The following is a 23595-nucleotide window of genomic DNA, read 5'->3' on the forward strand; positions in this document are numbered from 1 at the left end:
AGGCATCTGAGAGTAGCTTCAATTTTCTGTTGCTGTGGAGAACATTGGCCACTGAATAGAGCATAAGTATCCCTTGCCTTCAGCCTTCTCCATTAGTATTTTTTGTTATTTATCACATTGCTGGGGTCAAGAATGGCTAGTCTCAGCGGGCGGGGATGGGAAGTACAGGATTAGAGCAATTTATCATTATTTGTCAGGATCTGGCTGAACTGCACATTTGTATTACATGCCACTACTGTCTGTCGAGGTCAGACTTAGAACTCTTTTCTTTCCTATCAGAATCTTGCAGCAACAGCATGACAATCTTCTAAGTCAAAGTAAGAAGAATGCAAGACAGGGAGCCTTGGCACAATCCTCTCCCTCTTATTAGCCTCCTCCTGCACTAACAACCCAAGCATCATCACTGTTAGGTTATACTGGAGTGTTACAGTTTGCAGAAAGTGCTGCTAACTCACATCTTACATAGTTTCTATTAGGACTTCAGATGGGATGCACCAATGCCACAGTCTCATAAAAGGTACCCTTGCATCAGCATTGTATCCTAAGCACCAAAATGTTGGTCCAGTAAGTAAATACTGGGTGCAAAGGATTTAAAATGTTACAATTTAATCTCTGGGGTGGAAGAGGGAATCCCCTCCACTGGCAACACTGAGACATGGAAGGAAAGTCCTGCTTGGCCTCCAAGGTCACATGATATAAATCACTCACAGGTCCTGAGGAGGGTGTAAGCCAGGAAGAGTCCTGTGATTGTGAAATGATCAAGTGGGCACCAGGGGAAAGGATAGACAGACTGGATCCATAAATCATTGGATACTGCAAAACCGTCATACTGTTATAACCATTAACCTCCTGATCAGGAGGATCTAGCAAAAAATTCTTCTTAGTTTTACTTTTAGAGTAGCAATCCTTTTTTTATTTATAATTTTTATTGTAGAACGAAAAAGAGTAAAATGACAGAACAGTGCAGTCCATTTTGTATTTTAGAATGTACAGAAATGCAACTGATAAAAAGCTTGGGTTAGTTACATTATTCAACTTAACAAGTAGCAATCCTTTTTGAACTGAACACCGGCCCAACTAGAAGCCAATATGTTTCTTATAGAACAAAAACATAGGCAAACCAATAGGAATATTAATAGGTAGTGGCTGGAGCTAGGTCTTTGGAGGCAATGATATGAAGTAATATGCAAGCAAAAAAAGTCACGTAATACGTTTTATTAATAACAACAAAAATGACACAAAATAGTGCATGAGCTTTCAAGTTCTGTAGAACTTTTAATTATTCTGGATGTTGTAACTTCTTTCTACTTTGAGAACATACAAAGTAGTGGGTTGGATCCAGTGCAATATTTCTGTTTTTGCTAAAACTCTCATGCAAGTAGAAATGCAAGACAAAGACCATAGTGGCCAGTCGAGCTAAGTCAAGCTTAGTCTATCCACATTTGTGTTTCCACCTGTGAAAAACTGTGTGCTGCCAATTTCTGGCCACTATAATATATATGAGGCTCTCCAACCTTTTTTGGTCCTGTGGGCATCTTTGTAATCTTGTGAGCACCACTCCAAAATGACTGCCACAGAAGGTAGCACCAAACCCTGAATGGCTACCACAGGAGGTGGAACCAAATGGAGTACCTTCCTCCTCACACCTCCTGGGAAGAAAGAAAGACTGAAAGGAGAACGGAATCACACAGTGATGCTTAGCAGTAGAAGAAGAAGAAGAAGAAGAGATTGGATTTATACCCCGCCCTTCACTTGGAGTCTCAGAGCGGCTTACAAACTCCCTTTCCCCTCCCCTCCCCACAACAGACACCCTGTGAGGTGGGTGGGGCTGAGAGAACTCTGACACAAACTGCTCTTTTTCAAGGACAGCTGTGCCAGAGCTTGTGACTGACCCAAGGTCACACAGTACTCCCAAACCTTCAGTGGAAAATTCTTTTATTTGAAAGAGGGCAGCCAATAAGAAGCCCTGCTTTTCAATGGCCCTGCCCAGTTTTTGAAAAGTTTGACAGAAGCCAAGAGAAGTACTGGGAGGCATCATGGTATCCATGGGCACCTCTCTGGGGATCCCTGATATACAGGAAGGAAAGTACTAGGAGTTATTCACAAGATCTTGTGAAGTGGAACTGTGCTAACTTAATGTTTCCACATCACTGGATCCAAGCCAATGGATACAAATAATCTTTTTTTGGGGGAAGGTGTCATTTGGAGTTTAATTCTGTTAGTTTTAAGTTGTGATACTATTATGATTTGCAAGCCACCTCCAGGCACAAGAAAAAGTAGGAAATATTTTCATAAATCTGGTTTTAGATGCCATCTGGAATGGTTATTCTATTCATTTTACTGTTTTTCGCTTATTTAAATCTGTTTATGATTGTATCTTTTTGAATGCAGTACACCACCCTGACCCCAAGTACAGGGGAGGGTGGTTTAGAAATCGAATTAATGCATTAATGAATGCATATCCCAAGCATGTATGGCAACCTCTCTGTTGGTTTTGACAGGCCTAGCTCTTTCCATTTTGGACTTCACCAGTTCTAGTCCAAGCAGTGATAGCAACAGGCAGCTCTGGTATGCGGCATCCAAGGACAGGCCTCTCTGGGGAATCCATTGCTTAAATTTTACATGGTTCAAAATTAGTGCTTCCTCCTGACCAGGAAAAAAAAGAACCTTGAAAAAGTTAGTTTAGCTTCTCTTCACTCTTTTTAAAACATACAAAAGAAATAACCTAGAATATTAGAAAGCTTTTGCTGTGGCCTTCAACCATAGGATGACAAAAACTGCTGGGCTCTAATTCCAGATCTGCCCCCCCTGCACCAAGAATGATCATCAATATAACTCATTCTCAACATGGCCCACTATGGTGATACTTGTAACTGGAGACTGGAATGATGGACTGACAAGACGAATCTTTCTACAAACCTGAGAATATTGGGAGGTTAAGCCCCAAAATGATACCAGCAGCACTTGTAGCTTTAGGAAGAGAATGCCATCTAAGCAGTGGACGTCCCTCCCCCCCCCCAGCTTTTGGCCAATCTCCCACCAGTGGCCTGGATCTGATTAGACACCTCGACTTGATTGACATCTGATAGCTCTGTTTTTATATGGTATTTTATGATATTATTTTGTGTAATCTGTCATTTTAACTTTATTTTAATTGTATTATATTAATTTGATGTACACCGCCCTGAGCCCATTATGGGGAGGGCAGTATATAAATCAAATAAAAAAATAAAAAAGATCTGTGGCTATTGTGGGAGCTGCCATGCAGTTGCAACAGTACTATCAAGCCTTCAATCCTTGGTTTCTGTAAGTAAAAAGAAGGACCCTTTCCAGGCTGTTTGGGCCTTTGAGGGATGACTCATCAGAACCAAGCCTGGCAACAATCACTGGGTGACCCAACTTGCATGACTCACTGAGGCCCAACTGCTTGCTTGTTCAATAGCAGCCACATAACAAAACCCAGTTTGCATAATGGTTAGAGTTTCAGACTAGGATCTGGGAGATCCAGTTTTGAATCCTATTCTGCCGTGGAAGCTTACTGGGTGACCTCGGTGCACTTACATTCAGGAGAACAGAATGATGCAATCTGTTTTGTGTCCCATTGTGGAGAATGGCAGTGTATACATGAAGTAAATAATAAATATACCTGAAGATGAGAGGCAGATAAAATATATGTTGGTCGGTGGATGGGAAAGAGAAGAGGAAGCTGGTAAGGGTGAGGATATAGAGGTGCCAGGAGAAGGTAAAAAGGAAACAGTGTGGGAAGGAGAATACCGAGGTAAGTAAGCTGCCGCATGCAAATCCTTGCATGTTCCCCATATTGCAACTGGGTCTGATGACTGGCACCACATAACTGGGACCAGGCCAGTGGCCAGCACCATGTAATTGGGCCTGACCCAGCAGGACACAGTTTTCCCAGGCAGAAGCTGCCAGGGGGAGTTAAGGAGGAAAAACTGAAGATGGGGGATAGACTAAGGTAGATTGGCTCATGGGTAAAGAGGAGAAAGAGAAGCAGGAAAAGGGGGGAAGCTATGGGGTATTTCAGAGAAGGGAAGGAAAAAAAAGTGGAGAAGGGGAAAATGAATGAGATGCCCCCAAAGAGGTCTTTGTGATTCCCCGCTTGTAATTTATCATTTGACAACTTAATATGTGTACTCAGAATGGGCCTGAATCATGTGGAAGGTAATCTGTACACATGGCTTTCCAAATGGTTCCTTCCTTCCACTGATCCTGTTTATGGGTCAATAAAGTCCAGTTTCAAAGTCTCAACTCTGCCAAATATGTTTTGAGATCTGGAATTACCACTACAGCAAAACTCAGGTTCAGGATGTAAGATCAAAAACTCAATTAAAAATCATAACAATGGCCTAATCTCTAATCATTACTAAACTTGAAACTTACTCTTCTGGTGACTACCACATGTAAAATACCAGCTTCTTCATACAATGCAGAAGGAAGTGATATTGTTGATATGTTAACAAGTCACTTCTGGTTTCACCAGCAAAATGGGCCCAGTCCCCATGGGCTAGAGGAACCTGTCCACAAATAAAATTAGGAAGCAAGCAAAGTTTTTTTAAAAATCAACATTTTCCATTGCAAAATTAGGGGGGCTGAATCTTGGATTGTCACTGCTATGTTAATCATCTGTCTACAGATCTAACAATGAATTAGACAAGGGAGACCCAATAGATATTGTTTACCTTGACTTCCAGAAAGCTTTTGATAAAGTTCCTCATCAAAGGCACCTAAGTAAGCTCAAAAATCATGGGATAAAAGGACAAGTCCTTTTGTGGATCAAAAACTGGCTAATTAATAGAAAACAGAGAGTGAGTATAAATTGGCAATTTTCTCAGTGGAGAGTGGTAAGCAGTGGGGTACCGCAGGGATCAGTACTTGGTCCACTGCTTTTTAACTTGTTCATTAATGACTTGGAGTTGGGAGTAAGCAGTGAAGTGGCTAAATTTGCGGATGATACGAAGTTGTTCAGGGTGGTGAAAATCAGTGAGGATTGTGAGGCACTCCAAAGGGATCGGTCAAGGATGGGCAAGTGGGCGTCAACATGGCAAATGGGGTTCAATGTGGCCAAGTGCAAGGTGATGCACATTGGAGCCAAAAATCCTAAATATAAATACACGTTGATGGGGTCTGAACTGGCAGAGACTGATCAAGAGAGAGATCTTGGAGTTGTAGTAGATAACTCACTGAAAATGTCGAGACAGTGTGTGACTGCAATAAAGAAGGCAAATGCTATGCTGGGGATTATTAGGAAGGGTATTGTAAACAGATCAGCCAATATCATAATGCCCCTATATAAATCAATGGTGAGACCTCATTTGGAATACTGTGTGCAATTCTGGTCACCACACCTTAAAAAGGATATTATAGCTTTGGAAAAAGTGCAGAAAAGGGCAACTCAAAAGATAAAAGGGTTGGAACACTTTCCCTATGAGGAAAGGTTAAGGCGCTTAGGGCTCTTTAGCTTGGAGAAAAGACGACTGAGGGGTGACATGATCGAGGTTTATAAGATTATGCATGGGAAAGAGCAGGTAAAGAAAGAGGTACTTTTCTCCCTTTCTCACAATACAAGAACTCGTGGGCACTCCATGAAACTGCAGAGCGGTCGGGTTAGAACGGATAAAAGGAAGTACTTCTTCACCCAAAGAGTGATTAACACATGGAATTCACTGCCACAGGAAGTGGTGGCAGCTACAAGCATGGACGGCTTCAAAAGGGAATTAGCTCCTGATGGCACCTGGTATTTTTGGCCACTGTGTGATACAGAGTGTTGGACTGGATGGGCCTTTGGCCTGATCCAACATTGGCGTCTCTTATGTTCTTATGAATTGGAGAAAGTTGTTTAATTCTATTTTTCACAGCAAAGATAAATGGAAATTTTGACATTCAATAGTTAAAAAGTCATTTCATATTGCCTTTAATTCAAGTGTTAAAGTCTCCTTGACTTGGGACTGGGCTTTACAGCTGGCTAAATTAGAACCACAGCTCAAGCCAAGCCTTACCTGAGGACCTCCGGTGAAACCATCATAGGGTGCGTTCAGATGGACAGCTAATCCCACCATTATGACGGCTCAAATTTAATCCCGATCTTTTTAATCCATCCTCGCACAACCAGACATCCCCCAGGGGAATCACCATACCGCGCGCTGCTTCCACTGTGGGTTGTCTAGATGGCATCCACTGAATGAGGCACGCGCACAGTGGCCTTTTTAAAAAAACAAAAGTTTGCGCATAGGCATGATATTGCGTCCTTAGTAATTCGCACATGCGGAGAATCAAGATTTTTAAAAAATGGCACCCTGGAAGGATCAGACGGGGGAAAGTCCGCGAGTTGCCCATCAGAACCGAAAACTCTAGATTTAAAGTAGTATCTTTTTAGTACGGCTCCTAAGCACAGCAAAAAAGGATGCTCACGGAAGATGGACGTTTCCCAGATGTTGATGTCTAGACATTACATTTAAATCTATGAGGCACCTGTGCCTCACGTGGATCTAAAGAGCCATCTGAATGCACTCATAGTGTGTTTCTGACACAAAAACTTACATTAGGCCTTGTGGGAGTATAATTACTCCAAGCGAATGGAGTGGTAGGCAGAACAGGCAGCCTGCCCCACCACCAAGCTTACCGTGTCAAAACCAAGTGCCTAAGGCTACCCAATAGAAGCAGCTAGTAGAACAAGCCAGATGGTCAAGGGGAAGGACAGAGACTATGTATGTGTTTGAATGCTGCATTAGTGCTGTAGGCTATAGATTCACTTGCTATATACTTTGGTTCTGTTTGCACAAGCAGAATACTCTGCTGTGGATTCAATAGTTATGCCCCATGGCTCACTTTCTTGATAGATCTCTATAGCATGGAATTTGAGTTCTCCAGTATGGTTTTTCTTAGTTTTTCTCAGTGTCAGTACTTCAGAACTTCAAATGGAAGACCAATTTCAAGAAAATGTTTTAAATGCTTATGTTATATACATCTGAGTTAATATGTAAACTATAGCAGACTCACTTTTGAGTTACATGCCTTTTTAGCTCTTGATTTTGATTTCAGAATAGGAATCTAGATATCAGAATAGATCATAATAAATCTATCTGTTGTAGATATCAGAATAGATCATAATAAATCTGTGTAGTGATGGGTGTGACTTGTAAACACATGAAATAACTATGTAACTTAGATGAACAGAGAGCATTTTCTTTTATTTCCAAGTTTTATCCTCAGCCATGTCCCCTGGCCACATGGATTCTATACTTTCATGTTATTAGACCCTGATAAACAATATAGGCCCCATTGGAAGAAGAATTTCTTGACCTTTAAACACACTAGACCAATGAGCCCACTTCCCGCTGGCGGGAAGACAGATAAAACGAGCGCCCAATTCCTTGGGAACACAACGGTTCTGTAACATAAACACCAGTTCAGTTCACAGGCATGATATACATAATAAGCCAAGCAATGCCATCACTCCATCCCACCTCCAGCTGGTTGACCTTGAGCAGTTCCGCAGATGTAGCAGCAAAAGATAGTAAACACCTACACAGGAAAGTACACGGGGGATGGGCAGGGTGCAAAGTAACACAGAAAATGAATACAGCATCTTATGGCAGCTTGCTGACACTCATAAGCAGGGTCAAAAGCCTGGCACATGGCTCCACATTATCCAAGGTCATGTTCTCCCCCCACGTGAAAATGTTGTTAAAATAGCAGTCTCCTTATTCTATCCAGTCAAGATCTACTTGTTATCCCCTCTTGCTGTTGCAGTTGATTATTAGAGAGCTAATGTCATAAAACCACATTGCCAGAAGTAGTCCTTTTTGTCAAGTTTTGTCTAGTTTAAGATACTTAAATTATTTTTCAACCAGTCTTCCACCCCCTCATAGGATGGTTTTAGCATCCTCTGAGAGATAATGATCACCTTCAAGAACTGGAGCTATTGTTAACATTCACATAGCAGGACACACATTAGGAAGAAACGGAAGTCATTTAAGTTGATGTTTTCATCCAGAAAAGCAATAAATCTCTCTTAAATACTGCCAGGCCTGAACACCATTAAATTAGCAGCAGTGACATCCAAATACAAAAATATGTTTTTTCCTCGTGTCCTATTTTAAGATATTATTCAGAGAACTTTTTTTCAAGCAAGAAGTATGAATGATTTTTTTAAAAAATAGCATATAAATTTATTAAAATTGTTGCTATATAGAACTATTGTCTTGGCACTAGTTTTCTAAGGATTCTAAAAAGAAAAAAACCAAGAATTGTATGATTTAATTAAAGGGCATTTAAGGTCACTGTTACATGAGTTATAAATAAAAATAGGTTCTGCACTGCTACTTACATTTGGAAAATGCATAGATGATACTGCGTGCTCTAGATGTTCAAAACACTTTACAACAACAGAATTTATTTATTTAGAGCATTTCTGTCACCTTTTCAGTGTCCTGCTTGAGGCAGTTTACAATTTTAAAATGCAGTTTAAAAACAAGCCATTAGACACAGCAGCATAAAAATTATCCATAAAACAGAAACAGACCATTAAAAGCTGGTAAGATAAAACCCCTAATTAAAACTTTGGGTAAATATGATGAGGTTTAGCCTGGCACCCAAAAGAGAGTAAATCAGGAGCCAGAAAAGCCTTAAGAGGGAGGGTGTTCCAAAGGTGAAGTGTCACCTCAGAAAATACCCTTTTTTGCCAGATGCCACCTGCCTCACCTTTGAAGAAGGGGCACAGAGAACAGGGATTGAAAGGCAGATCTTAACTGGCAGGCTGGACAGTATGGGAAGGGATGGACAGTATGGGAAGGGATGGACCATCAGGAACCCTGGCCCCAAGCCATTTAGAGCCTTAAAGGTGAAAACCACTGGTGGTAATAATAGCATCCACCAGGCAAGGAAAGGTATTTATACAATGTGTTGGATCCCATAGGTCTGTTTTGCTAACAGCTGTTCTGTCCTCCACCAGCAAGGAAAATCACTCCAGCTTTCCATCTTCTTAGTGTATCTCCATGCTTCAAAATTCTGTGGTGCAAAAAAGTGTCTGACTTTGCCAACTCATCTTAATAGAGAAATGAAACAAGTCAAATTTACGCATTTATCCAACAGACGAATTAGACTGATATCTATCTACTTTATACCTACTTTTTGCCAACAGACTAATTAGACTGATATCTATCTACTTTATACCCTACTTTTCTCTCCTCCATTTTATCCTCACAAGAATACTCCAAAGCTCTGGAAATTCTTATTTAGCTGCTAGACATAGATGCTAAGGAGCATGCGTGACAATAATGAACTCCATTAAACTCCACAAAAGTTCCATCCCAAGTTGCATGTTCAGCACACACCATACTTTGCTGAACACGAAACACTCATTTACACTTAACTTACACATTTAAGTTAAACAACAAGAGGATAGGAAAGCTGCACAGAAGATCAGGCAAGACTGCAGATCCCTGTCATGATCCTTCAAACCATGGCTTGGAGGACTGCCTGAAATAAGCCCGATTAAAAAATTATTAACAGACTTTTAAACAGTTCAAAACAGGAACTTTATTTCCAGTATATCTAGAAGTATGACAATAGGACTGAGTTTAAAGTAGTAGTTTGGCTAGGTTTTAACACTGTAAGCTAGGAAGGAACACTGTTTTTTCCAGAGCAATGAAAACTCAAAGATCATATTACTACCAGTTTTTACAGTAAGTATGAGGTATTGTATAGGTTGTTCTATTTCATGTAGTGAAATATATTTCAATTTAGAACACCTGGAAACATTTTTGAAGTCTAAGAACAGACAATGGACACCACCACAAAATGGCTATCACAAAAGGCTAATCTCACGGTGCTGAGAGGTTCCAAGCTAAGCATTCTCCTACAACAGTTGTTTGTGAAGGGGTGGCTCCCTACAGACACAGAAGTGATGACTCCTGGGCTCTTCTGAAGCACTTCCTGTTCTAATGAAGTAAAAAAGCTAAGACTGGCTCTTTGCTTTGAATGAACAGATGAGGAAAAAGCAAGGGTGGACTTCCGGTTTAAGCGTTTCACCGCTTGGACGCATCCCGTCTCACTCTGATGGGGACGTGCTGAGACCCGGCTGACAGGAGGGGTCCGAGTTTGTCCCAGACCTCCCCGGGGTCTCTGTAGGACACCCTCAGCCTGGGGAGCTGAGGAAAGTCTCTTACAAGGCGACGGCCAAGGAATTGATGGTTACCTTATCCCCGAAAGGTACCGTCGCCGTGGAGCCAATATGGCGCTTAGAGGCGACTGCCGGAGCAAGTGACCATGATCAAAACTTTAAAATGCTTCCAAAAGATCTCCAGGTCTCCAAACTGTGAGTTAAGCAATGCTCAGGTGAAAAAGCGAATAGACCTTGGTAATAATTAGAAGCGCCTAAGTTTGAAGCGTGGAGGGAGAGGGACCAAGCACCCTCCCTTTTTTGAAAAAGATTTAAAAGCAGTTTTAAATCGGAAATAAAAATACTTAGAGCTAAAATAAGCACATAAGAAGTTAAGCGAATGCAAAAACTGCCAATATATACAACGTGAATTTAAATCATATAACTTTTGCCTTGTTTTGGAAAACTTACTTCTTGTTGACATTATGGCTGGGAGAGGACGGAGCGCGTCGGAGAAAAAACTGGTGACCGGAAATAACATACCAATGAATCCCTCTCAGAACCAGGAAGTAATTACAGACTTTCTTCACTGTTAGCAAATGCACTGTGCCCCCTAATGGAACAGATGACTAACCTCAACGCCAAACTGGACAGTGTTCAAAAACAACGGAATCAAATGGATTAAAAAAACTCAGTAACTGAGAAAACGTTGAAAAAAATGGAAAAACAGACTGAGAATATCAACAAGAGAGCAGATGAAGCAGAGAAAAAAAGATCCTCCAATAAAACGCAATTAATACAGCTCCAGCTGGAAAGATCTACGTATGTTCTACGTTTCCATGGGATCCCTGAAGAGAAGAACGAGGACTTAAAAGAACTTTTGGCAGAGGCTTTGGCTCCTTTAATGGATTACAAACAGGAAGACCTATTGAAAGAGATGGATGTAGCCTACAGGACTTACCTGGATTTTATAAAGAAAAATAAACTCCCAGGGGAAACCTATTTAAAATTCACGAAACAATCTACCAGAGAATAAAAAAATACCTCCAAAAAAGAAAATAAAAAGTCTAACCTACATGCCTACTTTTCTTCCCATTCTGTCATGGGTGGACAAACTCCCCCAACAAATCTATAGGGAGAAAGAAAAGTCAGGATCACATTTATTGTTTTAGTCACCAAGAAACAATCTAATCATAAAACATTACCATGATTTTCTAAGAGAATGATCTTTCCAGGAACAGCAAGTATAATGACCTTGTATTTGTATATGCTCACATTTTAGTTAGAGAGCAACTAAAGAATAGTGATATTAGATGAATTAAGTTGAAAAGTTGTGTTCATGTGAAAAGATAGTATAAAGCAACTTACAAAGCAGATACTGGTGCAGGACCTTTGGCCGTTCATTCTTGCAACAAAAACCAAGGGCAGCACACAGAAATAATGACTACTGATCCACAAATGTAGTTCAGCCTGGCAACCAAAATGAAGGGATGCAAGATGATTTGTTGTGTTTAATGGTTGTAACTGGAGATACATTTTATACCAGTCCCTAAAGCTAAACATTCAACTGGATGACACCAGTGGCATGGATAAAATACCCAGTCTGATATCAGACTGAGAGCCCCAAACACAGGTAGGAATTTCCCTAGCCACTCTCAAGTGGGATTACTCAACCACCTGAATGATCCCAGGAGTCATTAATCAGTGATCTCAACAGTCTCCAGATTCCCCCACTCCCTTGGTCACAACACCCAAGACTGCAGCATAATAACCACAGCCTTCATCTCTTTCAGCACAGTATGAGTCTCCCAGACATCTCAATCATACACTCAAGGCGGAGCAACACCCCATCCCTTGGACACAGTTAGCAGGATTAAGTCAAGCTTGCAATCCAATGTAACTCAACCACCTGTAACTCAACATGTCTCCTGACAACTTAACATATCTTCCAGCTCTTTTGTCACAATATAAAGTTTGAAATGTCCTACAAGAGCCCCAGTTCAGACACGCAATCCAATGGGGACACAGATCTTAATACTGCTCCAACCAGAATCAATTCTGATTCAGAATCAGTTCAAACTCACCAACAAAAATTCAGGTTTCTAAGCTCCAACCCAATTCTGTCAATGATCCTAACTGTGTATCAAATTCAGGTGCTTCCACCATATGCTCCTATGTGAAGAAGAAGGGGAGGAGGAGATTGGATTTATACCCACCCTTCACTACCCGAAGGAGTCTCAGAGCGACTTACAATCCCTTTCCCCTCCCCTCCCCACAACAGACACCCTGTGAGGTAGGTGGGACTGAGAGAGCTCTTCCAAGAACTGGTCTTGAGAGAACAGCTCTGAAAGAATTTATGACTGACCCAAGGTCACACCAGCAGCTGCATGTGGAGGAGTGTTACAACAAACAAGACCACGGTGTAATATAACCAGCAAAACAATAAATCACCGTGTATGAATATACAATATAAGCAGATATTTATATATAATGCTTTTAGAATTCAATTGTCAGCAAGATTACAACTATAACATCTTAAATGCGATCTTAGGTTTGACAGTACATATGAAACACTACAGTATAGTCTCAGACAAACAACGGATTTCTAGTATAAGTCCGTTTACGAATCCTTCTTCAGGTTTGTCGTCTGTATTCTTATCTTCAATAGAATAAAATGCTGCAAGCATTATTTCACAATGTAAATTCTTATACAGTTTTTTGTACGTTATCGCGTTTAATCTGGTGACTGGGGAGCTCCTATCATGCTCTCATGTGACAGAGTCTACAATGTGATATTTGGCTCAGCTTCCCTCAGTCCCTCAGCTGAGTTTATTATAGTACAGTTTATTATGCTTCAGCTTAGAGTCCAAAATGTCAGCAACTTCATGATGCAGTTCGCCTTGCAGAGCAGGGGTGGGGGACAGGGTCGTTGCGGATGCCAAACATTTGGCCCGGGATCACGGCGAAGAAGGCTGAAATGGAAAATGGAGTGTAAATGTCTTAGATTTTTAGGCAATTCCAGGTCCATAGCCACCTCATTGACCTTATGGGCAACCTTGAAAGGACCCACAAACTTCCAACCCAGTTTACGACTTGGCCGCAACCCCTTAATGTTTTTGGTTGACACAGAGCCAGAATCTCCACGTTGGACGTCCCAGGCATCAGATCGTTTCTTATCCGCTTGAGCCTTGTATGCCTGTTTAGCCGCATCCAAAGTTTTACACAATTTATTTTTTATTTATTTATTTATAAGTTCAATTTATAACCCGCCCTCCCCACAAAGCGGGCTCGGGGCGGCTCACAATCGGGCATACGCCAGCATATAAAACATAAATAAAACCATTTAAAACATTTTACAACATCACAAAATTCCAGATATAAAGTGCTCTAGGTGTTCCAGTTTATCTTCTATAAAGATGACAGATTTCTGCTGCTCTGCCACTCAGTGTCTTCTGTTTCCCGTAGTGCCGGCGTTCTTTCTGCCAGGGCCAGATAGTGATGGTACAGTAGTGGCGGCTCCTACTCAAACGCCTGGCGGAAGAGCTCCGTCTTGCAGGCCCTGCGGAACTGCATTAGGGCCCGCAGGGCCCTGATCTCCTCCGGGAGCTCGTTCCACCAGGTAGGAGCCGCCACCGAAAAGCCCTGGCCCTGGTAGTGGCCAGCCTAGCCTCCTTCGGGCCTGGCATTGCCAGGAGATGTTTCGCACCCGACCGTAGTGCCGTGGGGGAACATATGGGGAGAGGTGGTCCCTTAGGTATGCTGGACCCCGACCATATAGGGCTTTAAAGGTAAGAACCAGCACTTTGAAGCGAATCTGGTACGCTATCGGCAGCCAGTGCAGCGCTTTCAGCACAGGCTGGATGTGGTCCCTACTAGGAAGACTCATCAACAGCCTGGCCGCAACATTCTGCACCAGCTGCAGCTTCCGGATTTGCGACAAAGGCAGCCCCATGTAGAGAGCATTGCAGTAGTCTAGTCTCGAGGTGACCGTTGCATGTATCACTGTGGCCAGGTCGCCGCGGTCGAGGAAGGGAGCCAACTGCCGCACCAGCCGAAGATGGTAAAAAGCTGATTTAGCAGTAGCTGCCACCTGGGCCTCCATAGTTAGTGAGGAGTCCAGGAGCACTCCCAAACTCCTAACCTCCGGCGCTGGCACCAAAGGCACCTCATCGAAGGTTGGGAGAGAGAGCCCCAACCCCGGTCCACCCCGACTCAGGCCCAGGACCCCCGTCTTCGCCGGGTTTAACTTCAGTTGACTCAGTTGGAGCCAACCGTCTCTAAGGCGCTTGCACCAGTCACCTACTTCCCCCTCAGGGAGGGGAATATTCGAGAGGAACGTTAGAGGCGGAGCCTCATAACTGTAAACAGCCATAAACGGGGATACACCAGTGGATGAGTGACAGGCATAATTTTTAAAAAATATATTTTATTTATTTAGTTTTATATTATACAACCAAAAGCACCTTTATACATTCATATTCATGTTTTTGAGGTCTTACACATGATATATTTTCCCCACCATTTGTACACTCTCAACCACTTTCTTTGGAATATTATTTCATCTTTACCACGTAGTAACATTGTCAGTTTATCCATTTCCACCGTTTCTGTCTTATACTTGTCTCCGGCTTTTATACGGACACAAAAGTAAGCATCTCTGAGATCTAGCTTAGAAAAAATCTTCCCCTTCACCACTTCGGCTATGAGATCTTTCATGAGAGGTAAAGAGTATGCATTAGTGGTGGAAACAGCGTTCAGACCCCTATAATCCGTACACAATCTCAAACCTCCATCCTTTACCCCCCAAAATAAAACTGGAGCGGCAAAAGGGGAGGATGCGGGGCAAATCAAGCCTCGCGCCAAGTTCTTGTCAACACTTGGTCAGGCTCCTTAGCAGGGTCACAACACACACAAAGGCTTCTTCCGAAAATAAGTGTTTATTGATTATTAAGGAACGAGTATACAGCTTGTGTCAGTAAGCCAAGCCAATAAATGCATTTTGCGTGCGCGGGCTGAGCAAGCTGAGCAAGTAAACGGATGGGCGCCTAGCCGTTACAGTTCCCAGGCTGTATTTTTTGCAGAAGGAATGAACAACATTTGCAGAAGGAATGAACAACAAGATCAGTGTAGAGATAGCAGCCAGAAGCGAGACAGGGAAGAGCTGGGAACGGAGAGAAGTTGCACCCTTCCACATTCCCACTCTATGACAGGGCTACCTGACACATGGTAGGACCACCATGCCCTGAGGGCCCGCCTGAATGTCCCACCTCAACCCTGTATAGGCAGCGAGCATATTTTAGCTCACCCATGGAGCCAGATGGAGCCAGTTAGACTCCAGATGGCTCTGCGGGATCCGATGCCCCCTGGTGGCTCGTTAGATGAGCTTGTAGGGATCTGGCATGGCCAGCTCTCTGCAGCCATCAACGAGATCACTCTCAGGCGCCCTCTGCACCCTGGCTTTAGGCTTGCTCCCTGGTTTACCCAGGAGTTGCGGCTTATGATGTGAGGGCTGGGACGGCTAGAGAGACGGTGGCGCCGTGCTTATGATGAAGCTGCAAGAGCATCTTATAGGATGTTTGAGATCCTACAAGATGGCAGTCAAAGCCGTAAAGAAAGAGTACTACGCAGCCACGATTGCGTCCAACCCAATTATTTAGAACAATTCAATCTATAACTACTCTGCCACAGGGCAGGCCAAATGCTAGGGAATTGGACATAGGCTGTGAGGCATTTGTGAGCTATTTCGCGGATAACGTCTTGTCGCTCCGCTGTGACCTCCCCGCCACAGTTGATACAGTGAGCGAGCTCGAGTCTCCATGCACGTCTTCTATTCCAGTTCTGGATCATTTCGACCCACTCAGCCTAGAGGAAGTTGACAAACTGCTCCTAGCTGTTCGCCCTACCACATGCTGCCTTGATTTGTGCCCGTCATGGCTAATTAAATCTGGCCATGATGGGTTTCGAGGCACCCTGAGGGAGATTATCAACAAGTCTCTCACTGAGGGACAGTTCCCTGGGGTGCTTAAGGAAACAGTGGTCCTCCCTCTGTTGAAAAAACCATCTCTGGATCCGGCTAAATTGGCCAACTATTGGCTGGTTTCCAATTTGCCCTATTTGGGCAAATTAGTAGAGAGGGCGGTAGCGAGTCAGCTACAGAGCTTTTGGGATGACGCTTCCATCGTAGACCCCTTCCAGTCCAGCTTTTGCCCTGGTCATGGAATGGAGATGGCACTGGTTGCCCTCACGGATGACCTCCGAAGGCATCTGGATCGAGGCGGACCGGCAGTGCTGATGTTGCTGGATTTGTCGGCAGCATTCAACATAGTCGACCATCAGCTACTGGCCCACCACCTAGATGACATAGGAATTCAGGGGCTTGCCATACAATGGTTCACTTCCTTTCTCCAAGGTCGGGGACAAAGGGTGGCGGCTAGGGGAACAGCAGTCCAAGAAGCATCCACTGGACTGTGGAGTGCCTCAAGGGGCAGTGCTCTCCCCGATGTTATTTAACATCTATATGCGCCCCCTTGTCCAGATTGCCTGGAGGCATGGGCTGGGATGTCACCAGTACGCTGATGACACCAGCTCTATCTGATGTTGGGCAGCCGGTCCGAATTCAGATCATAAGACCTGGACCAGGCGCTACAAGCCATGGCTGGTTGGCTCTGGCTGAGTCGGCTGAAACTGAACCCGATGAAGATGGAGGTCCTGTGCTTGAGTCGGGGCAGTTCGAAGGTGGGGTTTCCACTCCTGACCTTCGACAGGGCGCCATTGGTGCCAGCACCGGAGGTTAGGAGTGCTCCTGGATGCCTTCTTAACGATGGAGACCCAGGTAGCGGCCACTGCCAGGTCAGCCTTTTACTAGCTTCGGCTGATTACGCAATTAGCAACAGTGGTCCATGCTATGGTCACCTCGAGACTAGACTACTGTAACGCTCTCTACATGGGGCTGCCCTTGTCACAGATACGGAAGCTGTAGCTAGTGCAGAATGCTGCAGCCAGGCTTTTGATGGGTCTCCCCAAGTGGGAGCACATCCAGCCAGAGCTGCGGCAACTGCTGCCAATAGCATACCAAATCTGCTTCAAGGTGCTGGTTCTTACCTTTAAAGCCCTATATGGCCAGGGTCCAGCATACATGCGGGACCGCCTTTCCCCATATATACCCCAGAGAGCACTTCAGTTGGGGTCTCAACATCGATTGAACCTCCCTGGCCCAAAAGAGGACAGGCTTGCGACTGCCAGGGCCAGGGCTTTCCCAGTGGCAGCCCCATCCTGGTGGAACGAGCTCCTGGAAGAGATCAGGACCCTGCAGGACCTCTTGCAGTTCCACAGGGCCTGCAAGACTGAACGCTTCCACCAGGCTTTCAGCTAGGGTGCCACTACCATTATAGAACCCTGGCTCTTGGTTTTAACATCCAGCCACAGGAAGATCTGGAGCAGAAGGAACTTCAGAGAGTATATTGAAATAAGCCATCTTGAGTAACTATCTTCTGCACTTTATGAAACTGTATTAACAATGGAATTGTTTTATATGGTTTTATGTGGTTTTAACTGTATTTTATGTACTGACTGCGAGCCGCCCTGAGCCTGCATTGCAGGGAGGGCAGGGTATAAATGCGATAAATAAATAAATAAATAAAAATAAATAAACTTTAAAAAGATCAACATGAGCACCTAAAAATAAACTTTAAAAAGATCAACCTGAGCACCTTATTTTTGCACATTCCTACTCAGCAAATGGGTTCTAAGCTTCACACTTCCTACTGGTGTCTGAGGGTGGCTTTTGGTTTCAAGAACAATTTGTGTTTGCGAAAAAAACACAGTTATATGTTTCAGATGTATTATTAGTTTCAGATGTTAAATATGTGTTGTTTCAGGTGGCTATTAAGTTTTGTTATTTTAAATTGTTATGCTGGAGTCTCTTGGTTAGGAATGAACTATGAAGACCCCTTGAGGATTTAGGACCGTGGTTCTCAACCTTCCTAATGCCGCGACCCTTTAATACAGTTCCTCATGTTGCGGTGACCCCCAACCATAAAATTATTTCCATTGCTATCATAAGACCATCGAAAATTTGTGTTTTCCGATGGTCTTAGGAGACCCCTGTGAAAGGATCATTTGACCCCCAAAGGGGTCGCAACCCACAGGTTGAGAACCACTGATCTAGGAGAAGAAAGGCAGTTAACAGGTGACAGTTCAGAATAAAATGACGGCTGGGACAAGATGACAGCTAACTGGCTAGGGCTAAAGAGTGTAGAGTTATTAAACCTTGGGAATAAGAGAAAGCTTCTTACTGTACTGTACTGTACAGAAAGTTATAGCTAACAGTTTTGACTATGTTAAGAATATTGAGATAAGATAGAGTTGAGATGGGATAAATGGCTGAAGACACATGTATGTCAAGTTATGAATCAATCGATTATCTCAGATTGCTAAAACAGTTTTAGTAGTAATCTAGATTTGAATATTTTATGCATTCTTCATAATAATTTGTTTCTTTTTAAGCTACCAAGTATCAAAAAGTCACTTAGCCCAGTCTGGGCCAAATGCCTTTTGGTACAGGGCCGCATCACAAAATTACAAAACCCTGGGGTGTGACTGTTCACACACCAGTCCAGTAGTCTTACTAGGCTAAGTAGATTGCCCATTTTTGCTTTTTGAGAATTTTTTAATGATTTGTTAAAATTAATTTTGCTCATGGCTGTACAATGAAGTGCAATACTAGCAGCAATATTAAGAGGAAGCAAGATCTCCCACCCATAATTCGGCATAAAGACTGGTTTTGCGGACATAACAATTGCTAAAACAAACAGCAGTTTAGGGAACACACCTGAAAAGCAGGTTTTATCAAGTTGCTTTACAAGAGGCAGCTATTATTAGAAATGCTACTAAGCCATAAAAGGAGAGTGACTAAAGGGACTGTTAATGGGATATAGAGTTCCAGAGAAAGATAAACTTTTTTGAAAAAATTAATGCAAGTATGTGAGAAACACTAGTGTCCTTCTATTTCTCTGAACACTTTGTTGTACAAGCAATATACTTGTAGAGCTCACAGAGTACAACTACTAAGAGTGAAAGCTGAGAACCTCCCTGTTGCAAACCACAGCTCGGTCATGAACTGACAAGGTTACCCCCAAGACAAACCCACTCTTCCACAGCCTCCCACCTGCAACATGGAGATACTAGTGGCTTTCTTGAATGACTGTTGTAATAATTATGGACATAGTGATGGGAAGAATTCTTCTGAACATTCAAAAGCACCATATAAAGAGATAAACTAGAAATAAACATGCCTATCCTGAACATTTCAGAGACTCATTTCCAGTGTTTCCTACAACAGACCACCTTTAGTTAGAAATAGAAATGTCAAAGCACTTAAAAGTTAAATGGTGACAGTGTGGCAAGTGACTAATAATATTCTAAATTAACATGCCTACCGCTGTGCCATAACATAAGGCTACGTCCTGTACACCTAGTCTTTTTCTTCAAAAAATAATATATTTCAAGTAGGCTTTCACAATTCATTAGAACAGGTAAAATGCCGGAGAATTTCTTTTTATTATCTGCTAGACATTCTCATTCTGAGAAGTAATTACATAGTTTGGTTAAAAGAAAAACCTGAACTATTTTAGTCACTGCATAAAAGAAAGAAAATTAAGGATTTAAGAAGTATATAAAGGGAGGCTACAGATGTAGGCTGGAGCAAGCAGTATCAGAAATCATGCAAGATGGTGGCTAGCCTTTAGGGTAGACACTTTGGACCAAAACCACTATGGCTGTATTTGGATGTCAAGGATAAAATGGTTAAAACCAGTTTGTTGCACAATCTTGCTTGCCTTTTCTATCACCTCCAAGTAGAATCTTCAGATGATTTTCTAAGGTCTGCTCATTGCCAGGCTGCTGAGAAAGCCTCGCTATACACACACACACACACACATGTGAGCCATTCACTATTGGTCAGAGGCAATAAATAGACAGCGAAAGTGCCAATAGGCCTCTGAAAGGCCAAGACTCTTCTTGTCAGGATCAACAGCAAGCAGGTCCAAACACACTCTCCTGAAAAGGCTGTTTTATTGGAATACTATGTTTCCAAGTGGTACAGGTACATTGTCAGGAATAACGATGGCTGCAAGGGGCTCCATACATATACTAGGATGCTGCATCTAGCTAAGCAAATGAAATCCAAGCGCGCACGAGCGGGAATCCTCCCGGTGGGATATTACATCATGAACGGGAGACTCACCCCAATCCCATGAGAGCAGAAATATTCACACCCGTAGTGGAATTCAAGCCCTCCCTTCCCTTCAAGGTTATACTGATAGCGCCATCTGGCTGAGCCAGTTTGCAGGGGGGGAGCGCCTCCCTTATGTTACCCAAGCAAAGCAAGCATGTGTGGTTGCGCAAAGGCAGGGATGAAGGTAAACAAACAAAGCATGACAGCTAGCTGACACTTCTGGAGCTTTGGGTCACTCTGAGAATCATCAGTCACCATCTCCTTCTCTCGGTAACTATTTCACTGCATCCTCTAAGCTTTTTTTTTTTTGCACTGAAACAAAACAGAGATAAGAGGCCTTGCCCCTTTCTCTTTTGTCACATCACCATATTCCTTATCCTTGTTTTCTCTCTGAAATAAAGCAAGAGCTTTGAAATTATTTCATCACTCTCTTCTAGAAAATAAAGAGGGGGTTGAACGGAAAGTTCTTTTTTTACAGGAAGGAAGGTATGGCAGTAGGAGGGGAGGAAATTCTTTAGACTAACAATGTTCTGTGGAGCAATTCCTATTGTGTATATTGGCAATCAGAATATAAATATGATTAAGCAAGATCTTTTGTTCCCACTGCCTTTTAAATTTCTCTTCAGAAGGGTGAAACAACAGATTTCTATTTGGTAAACCACTGCTTACTGGACTGGGGGGGGGGGCAAAAAGAACAAAGAGGGTGTTCTCTGGAGAAAGCACATCTATAACCAAATGCAGCAGGAGTGACAAAAGATTTTCTGTTGCTCTATGCAACTGTCTCGGTATGACAGAGGATGATGGGCTATTGCACCAACTGGGATTTCTGCATTCATATATAATGACGTCACAGTTATTATAATCACAATTAAGCCAAGTACACAACTGCAACAGTGTCCCCGCTAAGCTGAGTTACTGTGAGCTAGTTCACAGGTTTTTAGCCTCCGGTTCAAACATTTTTGTCTTAGCTCAGGAAGGATGGCTCCAGAGCAAACTAATTTATGCAGTTGTCAAATCACTCGCTCACAACTTTAATGCCAGTAGCTCACAAAGTAGAATTTTTGCTCACAAGATTCCACAGCTTAGAGGGAACATTGAACTGCAAGTATACAACTGCAGTTTAAAGTCCTGACTTAACACACATGAATAAACCACATTTTCTCGGGTAACCCACATTTAGACAGCACAATAGACTAGGGAGTAATCAAAACCATGGTTTAAGTCAGAGTGAAACGTACATGTCTTGCCTTTATGGAAACAAACAAGGAGCATGCAAATGTATGCTTCAGAAGGATAAAGTCCCCCCCAAACCCACTCCAGAAACATTATCATAAGGTCACAATAGGAAGGACTGCCATCATATTTGGATATTAACTTAAACTTTATAATTGAACTCTTTAATATCATTAAACATATTATAGCATATTGACTGCTGCCAAATTGTTTATATTTAAACAAAAGATATTGAAAAAGTTGAATACATCTACAGCATAGTTAGGAATTATCTAATGCTATAAGTGGTCTTACTTAAAAATGTCCTATTACGCATTTTGAGTAAAACCCTGTCCTTCGTTTCACTTATACTCAAGGGGGGGGGGAGTGATAGTTGAAAAACTGGGGGGGGAAATCTGAGGACTTGTTCATGCTATACATTTTCGGTGCAAAATAACTTACTGTAAGAAATATTTCACATCTAAAAGCAGAAGTACTTTATAGGGGTGTTCTCCAAAATTGAAAAACAATTCCTCAGAAACACTCCCCCCATTCTTCCTTCTAATCTTACAGTCAGACAGTCCCCCCCCCAAAAAAAACCCCACAACCAAACAGGTTTTGATTTCCTTCATATCATCCACCTAGCTACAGACAAAAGAACAGGGAGGCTTTCAGTACTGCTCGGAGGCAGGGAGAGAGGAAGCAAAAAGCAGATAAACCAGGGTTTATGAAGGATCTGAGATTTGTTACTTGTCTGGCAAACTAATTAGAGTTGGTTGCACAAGCCATAATTTATGATGCCTAAATGCAGGCAGAATAAGTGTGTTGATGACTAAGGGAAGTTTGTATGCTCATCCTGACACAACATTAAGGGAAATTTCACCTTTGTGACAGCTAGTGTGTGCGTGCGTGCATGAGAGAGAGAGACAAAGAGAGAAGAGCCTTTCTTAGCATTTCATGTAGCATACTATTAACGGCAAGAAAAAATCATTAATGGAATTATGTAAATTTGGTGATTGGGGGTTACAGGATAACCTTACTGCATTGCACATGCAACTGAAAAGCTCATGTTTACATCTAGAGAGAAAAAATCAGCAATTTAAAAGAATGAGATAGATTTAAGGTCACAATTAAGAACTCTGGTGTTAATTTCTTTAGATTCATGCCCAGAAGTTAAGCATTGCTATGCACTGCTATACATTCTTTAGGGGGAAACAACATGAAATCCACATATTAATTGAAAGGAGACAAACATTTAGTATGAGACAGTCCCCTCCTACAACTAGTTCTTTAATGACAGCACCACAAACAAGTTTTACGATAACAGTAGATTGGATACAATGCAAAATTTCTGTTTGTGCTAGATCCCTTGAACAAGTGGAAACATAAGAAAAACTCAGCAGAAGCCACTTAACACTAAGTCAAACTTACTGTATTCCCCATATGCATTTCTGCTTGCACAACATCTTGTGCAAACCAATTTATGTGCATTGTAATATATTGGGAGAGAACTACTAGGTTGTGGAGTACAAAATCTGGCACAAGTGGAACTGTGCTAAGTTCAATTATGTTTCTGCTTGTGTGTCACTGGATTCAAGCCACTGTCAGTGGACCAAGGTGCTAACAGTAAATCTTGGAACAACTGATCACAGAATCTAAAAGGAAGGCTCAGATATCTAATACAGGACTAGCAGTCTAATACAAAAAATATCAATACATAATCACATTAATTTCCACACTATTGAAAATATCTTTATAAACTGAGTGTGATTCAAAAATGCTCAGACAGGTTGTAGTAGAACAGTTTCACTGCCCCATCAAGGAAAAAGCCCCCCCCCCGAATTCTCCTCTCTCTGTAGTGTGCAGCCCTCTTAGGAAGCTAGGGCCAGAAAGTTGTCTCTTTTCCTCTGTAGTCTCTGTTAGTGTGTCACCATCTTGGGTTTTGAAAAATCTATTCCTCTCACCTAGTGGTGCCCTGAGGACTGACACCAAAGTGGAATCTCATTGTAGTGCTGCCAAAGTAGCCAAG

At 42.5% G+C, this 23595-nt stretch overlaps 1 protein-coding gene across 2 annotated transcripts in view; it reads right to left on the reverse strand.

Annotated features, from left to right (window-relative positions):
• Window positions 1–23595, reverse strand: part of STXBP6 (syntaxin binding protein 6) — a 175907-nt gene that overhangs the window by 73601 nt on the left and 78711 nt on the right. The gene's annotated exons all lie outside the window — the stretch shown is intronic.

This window comes from Gekko japonicus, unplaced genomic scaffold (assembly GCF_001447785.1).
Source record: "Gekko japonicus isolate JY-2015 unplaced genomic scaffold, Gekko_japonicus_V1.1 scaffold310, whole genome shotgun sequence".
Taxonomy (NCBI): domain Eukaryota; kingdom Metazoa; phylum Chordata; class Lepidosauria; order Squamata; family Gekkonidae; genus Gekko; species Gekko japonicus.